Genomic DNA, 15,302 nt, shown 5'->3' on the forward strand with positions numbered 1-15,302 from the left:
TCAGATTATCGTAGTATAAAGGACAGTGTATCTCTTAACGCTAGAATTTGTTTTGTCAGAGGGCAAATTCCAAGCTACTTTCTTTGGAAAATGAAAGGGACTGTCTATGAAAATCTACATTTTACTCATGATGTTTAAATTCTAATACCTTAGATTGCATTTAGTTCTGTGCAAATAATGCCAATCCTTTGTTATTTCCTTAAGCCTACACTGGCTGAAAATGTTTATTCTCCACATATAGGATCCCAGAATTGCATATTTGACATTTATAAACATTCACTGTTAACACAGAAGCTTTCTGTCCCTGAAGTGTATACATACATAGTATACCATTTTTTGCCAAATTGGGAGTGATTTATAATTGATCTTATTTTGAGTTGATGGTCCCTCTTGCCTTTGTTACCCCCCCAATAATCATTCTCTAATAACCCCTTTTTTTACTGTGACCTACATCTCGGTAAAGATTGCTGATACATTTTTTTGCTCAAATCATAGGCAGTAAAATCAGAACTTTTTTTTTTTTTTTAATCTCAATCACTGCCAAATTACCTGGTGCTGAAGCTTTTTTTTTTTTTTTTTTAATTAGGAGCCTAGGATCATGTGACCATGTCCTTGTGGGGAAAATGGTTGATTCCAGGCTGGTTTTGTCTTGACCTGGTCATCCATCAGCTGTATCAAAAGTCTAAGTCATCCTGGGCTTCGTGACCTTCCTCAGTTACATTGATGCTACCCTTGTTAAATGAAAGGCTCTAAACCACAGGCCAAGATGAAACACCGGCCCATCAAGGTTAGGCACATGGTTTCTTTTTTGGGGTAATGAAAATGTTTTCAAATTATTTTAAAATCTTTTTAAAGTAGATTATGGTACAGCTTGCACAACTCCTGAATAAAATCTTATTTTGACGTGTAGCTCCTCGAACAAAGGAGTAACAGAAGGCAAAGCTGCTTTCTGTTCAGGTGCAGGAATGACCACACATCATAAAAGAAGAATCTAAGCAATGAAAATGAAACATAAGTTCAGGGTTTCCAAAGTACATTAGTGGTGTTTGGATGTTTTATGTATACACACAAGAAAGACGTAAAGAAAATGATAAGTGTGTTAACATTTTCAATTGCTTAATAGCTTCTCTTTATTCCTCTCAATTGTACCATAAAGATGGGGTAGAGAGGAAGAGGGAAATTTTTCTAGCACGTGGTTCCAGAATTTTAGGACCTTTGTTATTACATATATGTATTTGGCTTCCAATCTAGTCTATGCTACTTACCATGTGTTTTTGAGCCAATTACTTAATGTCTTTGAGCCATACTTTTCTAGTCTTAAAATGGGACTAACAGGGAATTTCAAGTGCAAAGCTCAGTGCCTAGCACACGGTAAAAAGTTTTAATAAATGTTAGCTATTACTTTAAAAACCATAAAGAATTCCTGGTCACTTGATAGCCTTCTTAAAGAGTAGTTACTAGTTACTCATGCGAGAGAGTTTTATAGCAACTAGTTACTGAATCATATTTAAATCTAGGGTTTCTAAGACTTTTTAATCTTTAGTTATCTCTTGATACTTAGAAAATTTAAACCAAGATCTGGATATTGCCAGATTCCAACTTGGAATAATTTAAAAATCATGTTTACCACCAGATTGTTTCCTTTTATTGCAGGTTCAAGGCCTAAGCATTTTTAGTGTGTTAGAACCTCAGAAATAGCATTTTTAAAAAAAATCACCCTGTGATTCTGACGGAGGTCACCCACAGACACATTCTGAAAACGGTTGCCCAGCCCCAGTGGTTCTTGATGGGAAACATCTGGGGAGCTTAAAATATCTGTGATGGACAGCCCACCCCACCCTGATCTGGGGTAGGGTCCAACCCTCTCTGTCAGTCTAATGTGCAGCCAGGGTTGAGAATCACCGTCCTATAGGAGAGAACAACCTCTGACCAACCGTCACATCTTCTTTCCCAGTGGAGAAGGGATACGGGCGAGTGAGAGAGAGAGAGAAGAGGTTAAGAGCTGGGGATGAAGGAGGAGACTGAAACACGTGGAAACTCGTACCTGAGCCCACCCACCCCGGTGCGGCAGCCAGCACTTGGCTGTTCTTTTAGCTCAACCCCGTCATTTATAAGATGGTCAAGGACAAAGCTTATTTACCCCCAAATCTCCATTGATCAAAAGCAAAAATTCCTATAGGAGTGAGGACCATGACGATGTTATTTTCTTGATTTTCTATAAAACATTTGAGAAAATGCAAAAGGTGATTATTGTCTATGATACAAAATTTAAAAGATGATTACATCCATTTATCTGAAGATTTGCAAAAGGTTTTTTTAATGAAAATAGGAGAAAATAGTGTCAGAAAGTGTATCAACTCAAAAAACAACCTCCAACATGTTAATGCGCCCTAGTGAATTGGAAGGCTATCAGACAAGTAAGCATCTCTCTCCAAAGAATCCTAACTTTACAAAACAAGAGAGCAGAATAATTGGACCTTCCCAGGAGAGCGTGGCTTTTATTTTTCTAGCCACCCCAGCGCACAGAGGGAGAACAAAGGAATGGATGGTTGCCTGCTCACTCTTCATTTGTGACATTTGGCTCTGTCCCCACTGGTAGCGGCAATGCTATTAACCCCACACTTTGATGTGGCAACTCCCCAAAATCTGTTGGCTGGTTTCCAGGCTGGAGAATGAGCAGAGTTCCACCCTTGTGTCTCCAAAGAGACCAAGTACACACCATTGCCAGCCAGAAGAGAGAAAAATTTTCCTGTCTCTTTCCCTCTGTCCCAAATGGCCAAGCCTGGGCACACTACTTCTAGAGAATCATTTGATGACCCATAATGCCACCCTTCTGCAGTACAGCGGCCCAGGAAAAACCTGCAGAGAAGCAACTCCAAAGCTCTCCAGGCAGTTGTTGCAAAAATGGTCACCCCACTTCTCTGGGTCCAAGTCACATGCCCCAACAGAGGGCATCTGCAGTCCCCAGCCTCTGCTGTCCCCAACAGAGCAGGCCTCCGGTTGGCAGGTAAAACTGAGCAGATTCTAATGATGATGATAATGCTGCGGCTGATGGTGATAATTCTAATAAAGCTGTCAGCAGAATGATGGAGTCACCTATTAGTTGGTTCACATTAGCCAAGCAGTCTTTCAGTTTGAGGAAGGCAGTGGGAGGGAAGCTGGGATCTTCCAGTAATGGTATTATGTGGTCCCAAGAATGGTTAGTAGGATTCCCACTTTTCTGTTATGTCAGTAGCTATAGCTTCAGACAAGTACATACACAGATATTTATATCTATAAATACAGGAAGACATATATTCTAGAAAATTTAGCATAAGGAATAAGAGTGTGGGCTTGGGTCCTAGACAACCTGGGTGCATATCCCATCTCTGATACTAGCCAAGAGTGTGACTTTCAGCAAGTTACTGCAATATCTCTGTGCCTCACTTTCTCCATCCATAAGGGGGGGGGGAAATGACAGTACTTACTTCATCAGACTATCGTGATGATGAAATGAGTTAGTTTATGTAAAACACTTAGCACAGGGCCTGTACATCGTACTTTCAATGTAAATTATTATTTCTTGTCCTTTTAAACATAATTGTTTGTCATAAAAATATTTTTTATCTTGGCAGAGATCCTCTCAAAATCTGAAAGTACTATCACTACAAATACCGCCGGCCAGAACCACGCCCCCCCTTCCCTGTCACAACAGGGCGCGCGCACGCACACACGCACGCACGCACACTCACTCCACTACCAGATTCCTCCCTCCAGGAAAAAAAAAAAAAGGATCTGGAAATAACATTTTCCGCATCTCGGATAATTTCCTGACAGTAAGAGAAGGTCAGCAAAGGGAAGAGGGAAGTCTCAGCGAGGAAAGAACACACGGACAAGGACCGTCTGCTTAGGTCACCAACAGCCAAGAAAAGACAAAACAAAGAGGTGCTGAAGTCCAAACGAGGTTTGCTTTCATCTCCTTTCTTTTGTTCTCTTTCTCCCTTTTCATTTCCTTCCTTCCTTTCCTTCCCAACTCAGGAAGCCACACAGCTTTCCAGCACCTTTCCCAGCCGCTGCTGTACTTATGGGTAGAGTGGAGGTGAGCACTGATCATCAGAGTTGACAAGCGACTTTTAAAGTCAGCTCCTTCGGCTCTTAAAGCACTACATGAACTCAAGCTCCTCTTTGTATTCTTCATACCCCAGTTTTCTATTCTTCCCAGTTCAAAAAACCGCTTTCTTATTCCAAAGACTCCTAAGGTCTTCCTTTCTAAACCAGTTCTCAAGATAAGGTGGTAACTCTTTGTGCATCAAAGGGGCAAATGAAGAACCCCATATTAAGGTTGTATCTCCACTTGAGCTTGTTTCTAATCATCAAAGCATCCTAAGCACGCTTACTAAGCACGTACTTACACACTAAGCATTAAGACCTGTAGGGGATTGCAAACCTGACTACACAGCAGAATCACCTTGGGAGCTTAGGAATGACCCATGCCTGGGCCCACCCTCCAGCAATGAAAACAGAATCTCTGGAGGGGAGCCAGGTTGTTAGAGAGCTCCAGGTGATTTTAACATGTGGTTGTTGAGGAAAAGAAGGGGGCAACAGCACTATAAGCCATCTTAAATAACTGCACATCCTAATGTGCAATCATAAAATGAAAGACTTGGCTGCTTTTAGTTATTTAAATTGATTTTTTTTTTACCCACTTCAATCATGGCTACGGAAAAATACTTCAAAATGTCCTTAAATCCCAAAAATGATACCATACTTTCTTAGGTATTCCCTAAACAGTGGACTTAAGAAAAATTTCTAAGGTTTAAATGTACTACTTAGTCATATCATGGAATAACTTCTAATTACAATTTTCTATTAATGCTTTCTGTATATCAGACACAGGGCCAAGGACTTCCAAATGTTATCATTTTTTTTAAGATTTTATTTATTTATTAGAGAGGGAGAGTGAGAGAGAGAGAGAGCATGAGCACAAGAGCACAAGTGGGGGCAGGTGCACAGGGGGGGAAGTAGACTCCCCACTGAGCAGGGAGCCCATCATCGTCACCGGGGTCTTGATCCCAGGACCTTGGTTGGGATCAGGACCTGATCTGAAGGCAGACGCTTAACTGACTAAGCCAGCTAGGCACCACTCAAGTTATCTTTTTAATTTGCATACAACTCTACATAAAACTTAGGTAGGTATTAATAATCCTCATTCTACCCCACTGTCCATTGGCTTTTTGTCAAATTCTATTTAAAGGGGAGTTCTATTTAAATTCCATTTAACCTGGGGAGTTATCACCTAATGTAGGTTCATAAAGTAGTCTGTATGGTTGCATTCTTTTACTTCAGGAAGTTGATGGTAAACTTTTTTTTTTAATGGATATACCTTATTTTTTTAAAGATTTTATTTACTTTGAGAGAGAGAGAGAGCATGCGAGCTAGGGGTCGAGGTGCAGAGGCAGAGGGAGAGAATCTCAAGCTGACTCCACACTGATGTGGGTCTCAGTCTCATGACCCAGAGATCATGACCTGAGCCAAAACAAAGAATTGCCACCCAGGCACCCCTTTAATGGATATACTTTAATATGACTAAATTTGCTAACATCACCCAGGGGCTGACAATGAACAAACTGATGTCTAAATAATAATAATATTTTGACTACTTTGGGACCTTTGAGAAAAATACACAGAATATCATGGTCTTCAAATCTCCCTTGGCCTTTATTCTTAAAAGTCTTTACCAAAGACATTTCTATTGATTTCATAAAAATTTTTAATACTTTCATAGCACAAAAAACACTAAACACTACTAGTCAAATCAATATACATTTAGAACCAGCATTAATCACCCTATACTTCCATGCTACGTTGCTTACACCTCTCTTTTCTTATTGCATTCTGGCGTGCATTATAATTAGCCATTTACTCGCCTTCTTCCCTTTCTCTTCACTAACAAAAAATTCCTGAGCTCAGGGCACATCTTATATTCTTTAGGTTCTTTCTGCATCTATGCATAAAATAGGCATTCAATCAATATTTGTTGAATGTAATAGAAAAGAGTATTAAGCTACAGTTTGGGAAGCAATGCCAAGTGGTGGACTAGAGCAGTGTTGTCCAAACTGCAATGCATCCCAGGTCATGAAATCAACTGTGGATTGTGAGTACATTTTTTTTTTTAATTGGAATTTAGAATAGAACAAAATAGGTAAGAATCAGAAATGTAAGAAAGCTCCTACATGGCGGTGAGGGCTCAGTGGCAGTCTGGGAGACCATGCCTCAGTGTTTGTGCCCGTGTGTGTGTGCAGGGCTGGGCGCACAAACACATTCCACTGAAGTTCAAGGTCAAAACCACCGCAAGTCCCTGCGCTAGAACACGGACCCTGGAGTAATTTCTCTGGGGTTTGTGGTTGAACTCGGCCATTAGCGGCATGACTCAGCAAGTTCACGACCTTCCCAGTTTCTTCATCTATAGAATGGAAATAGTAAGAGCTTCATCCTCCTAGGATTTTTTAGGAGGACTATAGGAAAGAATCTCTGAAACACGAGGCCCGGGGCTTGGCAGAAAGCGAGTGCTTACAGTTCTCATTACTATTGTTGCACCTTTCACAGGTTTTCTTAGAAAAACTTGAAAGAACATGCTCCCTGCCTCCGCTTTCTCACCTCCTGACAATTCCTCAACTGTTCTCTGGTTCCCGTGTCCACACAAGAGAAGTGTTCTGGCTTCGGAGCCCCCAGCGCCTCAGCACGGGGTCAGGTCAGGCTTGCACTCCACCACCCTCCTGACAGTGTCCCCCCATCTCTTCTCTGCAAACCAGGGCTCCCCTGGCTTTCCGGACCCACCTGACCCCACAAGCTCTCTAGCCTCACCGAGGGACCGCATGTCAGCAAAGGGTGGAGTCCCGCGTCTCCGTCCCCAGGTCTGCCCTCTCTTCAGAACTCCAAACCCACATGTCCAACCCATTTCTTATCATTTTCTCCATCAGGATCCCACCTGGCTGTGCTCAGGCCCCACTCAACACAGCCATAATTCCTCCTCCTCCTGAATTTCATCTGGAAAACCAACACAGCCAGGCTTTCATTTGCCCAAGCAGAAAGCCCCGTCTTCATCCCCCCGCCCCTCCTCCCCTGTGTCCCAGGTCAGCCAGGACCGGCCTGCGACCACGAGCTCTGCAGGCGGACTCTTCCTCTACTTCTTCTTTGCAAACCCCTCATGGCCACCTACTCATGGACCCTTCTGCTCTCTCCCCGCTGCGGTGCATCTGGCAGGCTGCTGCCAAACCAGGTTTTTCACTCATCATCTCAACTTCTGCCTCCAACTTCTCAGATCTCTCAGTGGTTCCTCACCACCCACAGTCTGTCCATAGTAGAGCACAAGTTTTCTGCTTAATTCATGAGTATAAGCACATAAGAAAATCCAAGATTTTTCCTTCCCTCATGGAGCTTACAGTCCCTCATCAATGAAAAACATTATTCAAAACTTATAAAGGAAAATGAAAAATTAGTTTTACAAATCCATGTTTTGTCCATGTATTAGATATTTACATCTTTAAATACCCAGCAAGTTACTAGATTCCTTTTGTTTTCCTCTAACGATTTGCAACAATCCAGCCCCCAACCTACACCTTTCTAGGATGTCCCAAAAACCTGTGGTCCCCAAGCCATTGTCACAATTCAGCACTTGGGCCACGCTCCATCCCTACTCTAGAGAGGGGCCGGAGTGCCTCTCTCCAACTTGCTTACCGACAAACTCCTGCTTTTCCTTTAAGACTTAGCCTAAAATGTCTCCTCCTACTGTTGTCATCCTGACTCCCCAACAGTCAGTCTTTCCTCCTCTAAGATCTCACACCAATTTGGACAATCTTGCTATTACAACATTCATCCCAATAAACCCGATATATTGTTATTATTTGTTACTATTTGATAACTTACAAGCCTGTCCCACATCCTGAGCACTAAGAATTGTGTTGGGCCCATAGTAAAAGCTCAATAAATCTTTATGAAATTAATGAATGCTAGAAAACCTACTTACCTAACTCTCCTGTATATTAAAATGATTAATCAAACATCTCTCATTCAACAAAATGAATTAAGTGCATTTAGAAGATACCGTGCATTTATTTAGAAGAAAATGAATTAGAAGGCATGGTGGAACCAAGACCATGTGGTCCCTGCCTCTATGGAGCTTAGAGGCTGCTTCCCATCATTGAATCTGAAGGACTAGCTAAATACGTGGGTAAAAATAAAGAAATTGTGGGGTTTTTTTAATTCAAATTTTTTTACCAATATAACATCAAATGGTATGTCTTTAATAGTCAGACAGTTACCTGATTGTCTCAGATTTGGTTTTAAATTTTAAACATGCTTGACACACTGAAGTGCAATAGGGGGCGGGGGGGAGGGGGGCGAGGGTGACACATTTCTGGAGCCAGAACTAGGACAAACTGTGGCTCAGAACTATCATCCAGAGCCTTCTGTTCCTCCTCTTGAAATCAGCTCCGTCTCAAGAAGATATGTGGTTTCTCTAAACATGCCATTCTTGTTTTGTTTACTCAAATGCTTCCTTCTCACTGTCAACATCTGCTTTGAACTTTTTCAGTTAGAGTCAGACTGTCTTGTTTGTAAAACAGCTCATTGACATAAAGTGAGGAACACATCTTAGCCAGTCAAATCTAAGACTGAGCTTTAAAAAAATTGTATTAAAGAATTTTCACTGCAGAGGATCCAGAGTTATTAAAAATAATTTAGGATTAGAATCATACACAAATCCATTACTTTTTGTTTTCACTTTTACTTTGTGGTCCATATAAATATATTAAAAAAAAAAAAAACCCTAAACTGCTGTATTAACACAACTCAAAAGCCAAACCCTTAATTCAGTTTGCAATTCAAGAACATTCCCAAATACTTCCAAGTTTAAGAAAGAGAGACAGACTACCCGGTGAAATTTTGCCAGGGTAAAGACAATGAAGATTTCTTTGTCCAAGCACCGTAAGCCAGGCTACAAATACAACTTGCCCTAGGGGGAACCAGGATCAATTTCCCAACTGGTTATTATCTCACACTGGGGTGAGAAGAAAGAGCAGGAGAAATAGCTCTGGGCCCTGGAATTAAATCACATTAATCATCCCCAAAAGGGATAATTAACACAAGTAATTAACTGCTAGAGCCTCTGAATTATGAAAACAGTATGACCATCAAAAAAAGGACATCCTTTGACTCTTTAAGGCCTTACAAATCAATCACAGCCCAGCACTTAGCAAAGAGCTCCTCCAAAGCTAAGTTATCCTCCAAAACATGACTTAGATATGGTGAGTACTGGGCTCTGTTTTGGCAAAGTGGAAGAAATAGGCTAGAGGTAACATGGATTGAGTATAGGATCATGGAAGACTGAAGCCAGAAGGAGCCTTAGGAATCATTTGGCAAATTGATCGCCCTCGGGCCAGATCTGATCCCTAGATCTCCAGAGGCATCTTGTTGGCCTGCACAATTTTTATTTTATTTTATTTATTTTATTTTTATTTTTATTTTACTTTTGGCAACTGCCAATGTTTTAAAACTGGAAGATTTCACATAAAAATCTGAATTTTTGGATTCTCTTGAAAATCCATCAGAAGATCTGGCAACACGGGGCCCTTATTCCCACATAACAGTTGGCTGGAACTGAGTAGCTTTCACCCTCATTGAATGGACGTGATCTCTCCAGTTGCTTCCACTCTCTAACATCTCCCTGACACAGGACCAAGGCTGACCTGCATTTAGAGTTGCACCTGTGCTCTCTTCACCCTCTACCTATCATCTGCTTTGCCTGTCTCCCCCTGGGTGAACCCTGTGAATTTGCTACCACCAATCTAGAGGTAGCGTGGCTAGAGGAGAGGCCAGCACCATGGTCCCTCACTGACCAATCCAGTGAACAGTCAGTCACCTATTTCCAGTCCTGCTCTCAGGCTCAGAAGAGAAAATGGCCGAATTTGTAAACCACTCAGAGCCGGAGAAAAGATGAAAAGATCTAGATTTAACAGAGTTAAGAACAGGCAACATGAGAGCCAGACACTTATATACAGTTGGTATAATCATTTCCCTGCATCCCATACTGTTATCATGTTCCCTATGCCACTGGGCTCTTGTTTCAGCTTTTCTCTGAAGTAGTAGCTACTACTTGGGCCACGCTTTGAGTGATATGGTTTGTGTCATGATGACATCTACACTGATATGGTTTGTACGATGAGGATATCTACACTGGTGTGTTCTTTTGCTTAGTATATGTTCTGCATAATTTCCACATGATTATGTAGGGTTGTATCTGTTGTCTGAGTGCACTTGAGTATGTCACGTACAAATTAGTATATTTGCTGTATCACTTTCAGAATAAAAACTCAAGACACAAGGCAACATATATGGGATGCTGAAATACAAAAAGATCTAGTACATTTGGGAGGGTTATTGGGAATAATGAGAAGAATATTTGAAATTGACACTCTTCCAGAGAATCTGGCAGATCTGGTCTTTGTTTTTAATGTTGTCACATTCACTAATGTTTTTCTCATCCATATCTTATCTCTTCTCAAAGTGCTGAAGAGTTTCTTTTGAGTGTGTCATAAATGCACAAGATCATAGAACAGTTTGAAGATGTGTTAAAACATTTAAATGTCTCATCATGAATTTGTAAAGTAAAATTAATCAAATGATGAGTAATGTACAATATGATGACTAGAGGTAACATATTATATCATATATTTGAAAGTTGCTGAGAGAGTAGACCTTAAAAGTTCTCATCACCAAAACAAACTGTATGTGTGATGATGGATGTTAACTAAACTTATTGTGGTAATCACTTCACAATATATACATATTTCGAATCATTATGCGGTACATGTAAAAGTAATACAATGCTGTATGTCGTTATAACTCAATTAAAAAACAAAATCAGAATGATGGGAATGAGGATGCAAGTTTAAAAATAGAGAAGCACTTCTACAGGTAGCAGGCCCAATTTCTAACTTCTTTTAACAAGTTATCCTGTATTATGTCCTTGTTACCTGATAGTTCAACAATAGTTCAAAGGATGGGCTTTTGAGAGACATTTCTTGGCTTCAAATCCTGGTCCCATCATCTATTTAGCTGAGTGACCTTTTTAAAATTATCAGCCTAAGATCAAAATTATGCCTTCTTCCTTGATGAAATAAGGTATGTGACTCACATGACATATCATGTTTAATAAACATTAATAATAAGTATTATTATTGGCAGTTGAAACAGAGAGCAGACAATGGCTCTACTCTGCATATTGCCCAGGAAAGTGGAGGTGTCTTCCTATCCAGAGTTCATCAAACCAAGAGTCGGTATACCATAAGACTGCAGATTTGGGGGAAAAACTGTCGGAATTATATAAAGCATTAAAGGCTATTTGAAACACATTACTCTTTTATAGTAATGTTAATAGGAAGCAAATACCATTGAGATTTTATCCACTTATTTATTTTAGGGTATAAACAAAACTGAACTTCAAGGTATAAACTACAGTTAAGGATGGTATAATTATATTGCTGGTATAAATAGTAATAACAATAATAATGATGTTCAATCACATTTTTAATTTCTTCATATGGCTTGTCATATTCTCCCCAATCTAGCCCCATCCTACCTCCCAGCCTTATCTATCTTAAATTCCAGGCTCCAATCACTCCAAACTACTCTGCTTCCTCTGGACACATTGGACTTCCAGAAATCTGTGCTATTTGCTTGTTCCAGCAAGGCTCCGTTCAATGGAGGAAATCATCTTCCTTCTTCAAATACCAGCTCAAATGCTACACCTGCTATGTAACTTTTTTTAATTCTTAACCTTGAATGAAGCTTCCCTTTTCTCTGCCATTCAATAGCACACTAATGATGTTACTGCCATATGACTCCATTTATACTATCTTGTATTGTATATTTGTAAACATACCCATTTTTCCCACTAGACTAAACTCTTCGAAGGCAGGGACCATGTGTTCTTTGCTTGAACTTGGTTGCTAAGTTCTAGTTCAATATCATTATCTACAGGGAATACTTTGGTATCTGCAAAGAACCTCCCAAATAAAAGGCCACCTAGCTCAAAATATATGCACTCTTGCAATCTTTAACTAAAACTTAAGTCATTAGGTGAAACTTTCTTGAAAAGCTATACTTAACACAAACAAGACATTGTGCTTTTTTGCACCTTCCCATTGGCTTTCTATACTCAATTGTTGTCTATAAATAAAATTCAAGAGATATCTCACTTGAGTAAAAGACCACAAAAACTGGGGGTTCAGGAGATTGGGGTGAGGAAATGAAGCTTGAAAATCTGGCCACATCTTTCTAATTGTCCTCTTCTAGCTCCTGTTTCACGACCAGATCCAACCCAAAGCACCATGCTCTGGTTTGTCTTGGTAGAGTTTCAGACCTCAACCACACACACCCTCACCTCCGTCCCTTCAGAGTCACAGCCAGAAGTTGGGAGAGATTCCTAGCTTCCTGATCCACTTCCCCTTATCACCTGTCCTTCCCTAGATTCATCCGATAGATATGAAGGATCCTTGTTCCCCCACTTGCCTACACACAAAAGGGAAGCAACAGAGAAGGATGTTCTTAATGGGGCTAAAATTATGAACTGTCCCAAATTTTCAGGTTGAACTATTTTATTATGTAATTTCCATTTCCTGGGCCTTTAAAAAAAAAAAACATTTCTAGCAATGATATCGGTACTAACCCTGTTAGTGACACATTATTTAAAAGAAGGTGTGATCATGTAATGAATATCGATACTTTCACTTCGGAATCTTCCCCAGCTTCCTGTCTTCTGCCTGAACCAGCCAGAACAGTTTGTCAGAGCTAAAGCAAACCTGAATCTAAGAAACTGTCAGGACAGACCAAATTAACAGTTTGATGGAACAACTAAATATCCGGGGGGGCGGGGGGGCGTGAATCCATCTGCAATCTGAACTACCGTACAGATAATTCGAGATTAAAAAAAAATACACCCAAACTAATTGTGACCCAGGAAATTGGTCCCAAAAATGTTATATTAAATAACTTACTGTATAAGTATATTATTTAGCGTAAATCCCGCCTAAACAGCCCGGATGCATTGACCTGTGCTGAATTAGAACAGGCAACCGAAGAAACATTGATCTGTTTTTGATGACCACATTTTAAATAGTTGTCAGCTCTTTCCAAAGCCTCTGGCGCTGCTGAAGCCAGAGTAGGTTACCGGGGCGAGCCACAGATGGAGAGGTAAGCACCAAGTCCTCCCAAGCTCCCGCTCGGTGTCCCGGCGGCCGAGGTGCCCGTGCCTCCCGCGGCGGTCGCCCGGACTGACGCGGTGGTGCTGAACCTGGCGCGGCGGCGTACGCTCCGCCAACCCGCGCGCCGCCTTCCTCCCGGCCCCAGAGCACCCGGGGGCGGCGGCGTGCACCAGCGCCCCGGCGGGGTACCTGGAGGCCTCGCTGCCCTCTGAGAAACAGGGGGCCACCTGGTTGCATTCCCCCCAGCCCCCGTTCTGCCACGAGCAGCTGTCTCGGCAGTTCCGGGACAGACCTCCGCCCTGAGCCCGGTCCGTAGGCACCGTCCTTCCTCCAGGACCCCTTTCTGGCGGTCTTTTCTATCTCTGTCTCTGTCTTCCACCTCCGTGCAAAATGCGGCCCTCAGATTGCTGGGGAAACTTGCCCACCGCGGAGAAGCACCCCATCCGCAGGGGCGGGTATCAAGGGCCGGGCGTACCGAGGCCACTCAGCCCCGGCACACACCCCAAACCATGTTCCAAAGTGCTTGGCCGCGGGTGACAGCGTCGCCGCCGCCGCCTCCTGCTGCCCCGAGCCAGAGGAGTTACTTCTCGCCTCTGGGAGGCGAGGCAGCGCGGGCGGCCGCCGAGCACCCTCCCGCGAGCTCCGGCCCTTTACCTGGGTAGCGGCCTCGGGGCGCAGAGCCCCGGGCGAGCCGGGCGGGTGGTGCGGTGAGGACCGCGGCCGCCGCTCTCCCCTGCTGCTCCGGGCTGGCCGGGCGGTATTTATCCGGGGGCCCAGGCCCCTGCGAGAGTATTGGGCAATCGGTCCCGCTACGCGCGGCCCCGGGAGCCGCCGCCCTTTGCCCCCGCCGAGCCCCGCGGCGGCGGCGGCGGCCGCGTGCAGGGAGGGAGGAAGCCGGCCCCCTCCTCTGGGCTCCACCTTCTCTTCCTCCGTCTCCTCCTTCCCGGCAAGTTCTTCCCCGCGGTTTGCCCCCCTGTCCCTCTCCTTTGCGGGGCACCCTGGCCAGTCTGAACCGGTTGTGACTGCGCGGGTGGTTGGGGGAAGGAGGAGGAGGCGGAGGAGATGGAGGCGGAAAAGCGGGCGGTAGGGGCGCTGCTCCAGCTCTCGCGGCTCCGGCCCGGCTCGGGCCGGCCAGGCGGAGGGAGGGCACCGCCGGGACCGCGGCCCCCGCCCGGTCCGGGGCCACCAAGGCCTCGGGAGAGCCGGGCACCGCCGGCCACGCGCCCTGTCGGTGCGCACACTCGCGCGTCCCCCAGCGCCTCTGCGTCCCCGCCGCCCTCCGCGTGCCCGCAGCGGCTCGCCGAAGACCCAGTGCATTCGGGGGAAGCCAGGGTCTAGGGATGAGGGCGAGTGGCCCCGGGTCTCCCAGGCTCCTGGGGCCGCCGGGCGCCCTCCTGGCCGGAGCTGTATACCCAGCTGGCAGTGATCCCAGAGAACCGGGCACCAGAACTTTGTGGAGCCGATGCTCCTGGGCAGTGAGGAGTGAGGGTGCCAAGGGCTGTCCTTTGTGACAGCTCCATGGGAAAGGAGGGCGACCCGCAGTGCACACAGCGTGCTGGGAGAGAGGGGGCATCCAAGTACGAGTTCAGGCCATTGGGCAGGTGCACCGCACTGACAGTACACTCCGATCTTTGGCTGGAAGATAATGGGCATGTGTGCTCTATCCCCACAGAGAGTCATTGCAGCAGACTGGGGACAGTTCCTAGGAATCCAGGGGGTCCCTGGGTGAGGGGACCCCGTAAAGTGATATGCATTTTCTGTGTATACATATTTCTGGGAAGGGACACCATACCTTCTACCAGCTTCTCAAAGAGGCCTGGGGCCACTACCCATTATGGGGCTGAGAATTCCCTTTATAGCCTGAAGCCTCTGGTTCTGACCTAGACAAAGACTCCACACTTTGCAAAGGTTTGTTTTCTGAAATCCAGATTAAGCTGCCTCACCTTCCTGAGCCTCTGTTTTCTCATCTTGGCTGCATGGTGCAGTCTACCTAAAATGAGAGCTCCAAAAATCCTGAGGACCCTGACCATACATACCAAGTTTTCATACAGCTATGAAAGC

The 15,302-nt window shown here is 44.0% G+C and overlaps 1 protein-coding gene across 6 annotated transcripts in view; it reads right to left on the minus strand.

The window, feature by feature from the left end:
• The window catches only part of SLC16A9 (solute carrier family 16 member 9), a 48,439-nt gene extending 34,336 nt beyond the window's left edge, over window positions 1–14,103 (minus strand). For 5 of the 6 annotated variants that reach the window (XM_027596928.2, XM_027596927.2, XM_027596926.2 and 2 more), the window contains exon 1: window positions 13,896–14,027. The gene's annotated coding sequence lies outside the window, so the exon portion shown is untranslated. Of the gene's footprint in view, window positions 1–13,034 lie in introns of all 6 variants that reach the window. The other variant, XM_027596925.2, reaches the window with a different exon arrangement.
• Between the last annotated feature and the right edge of the window lie 1,199 nt (window positions 14,104–15,302).

This window comes from Zalophus californianus, chromosome 15 (genome assembly GCF_009762305.2).
Source record: "Zalophus californianus isolate mZalCal1 chromosome 15, mZalCal1.pri.v2, whole genome shotgun sequence".
NCBI classification, from domain to species: Eukaryota; Metazoa; Chordata; class Mammalia; order Carnivora; family Otariidae; genus Zalophus; species Zalophus californianus.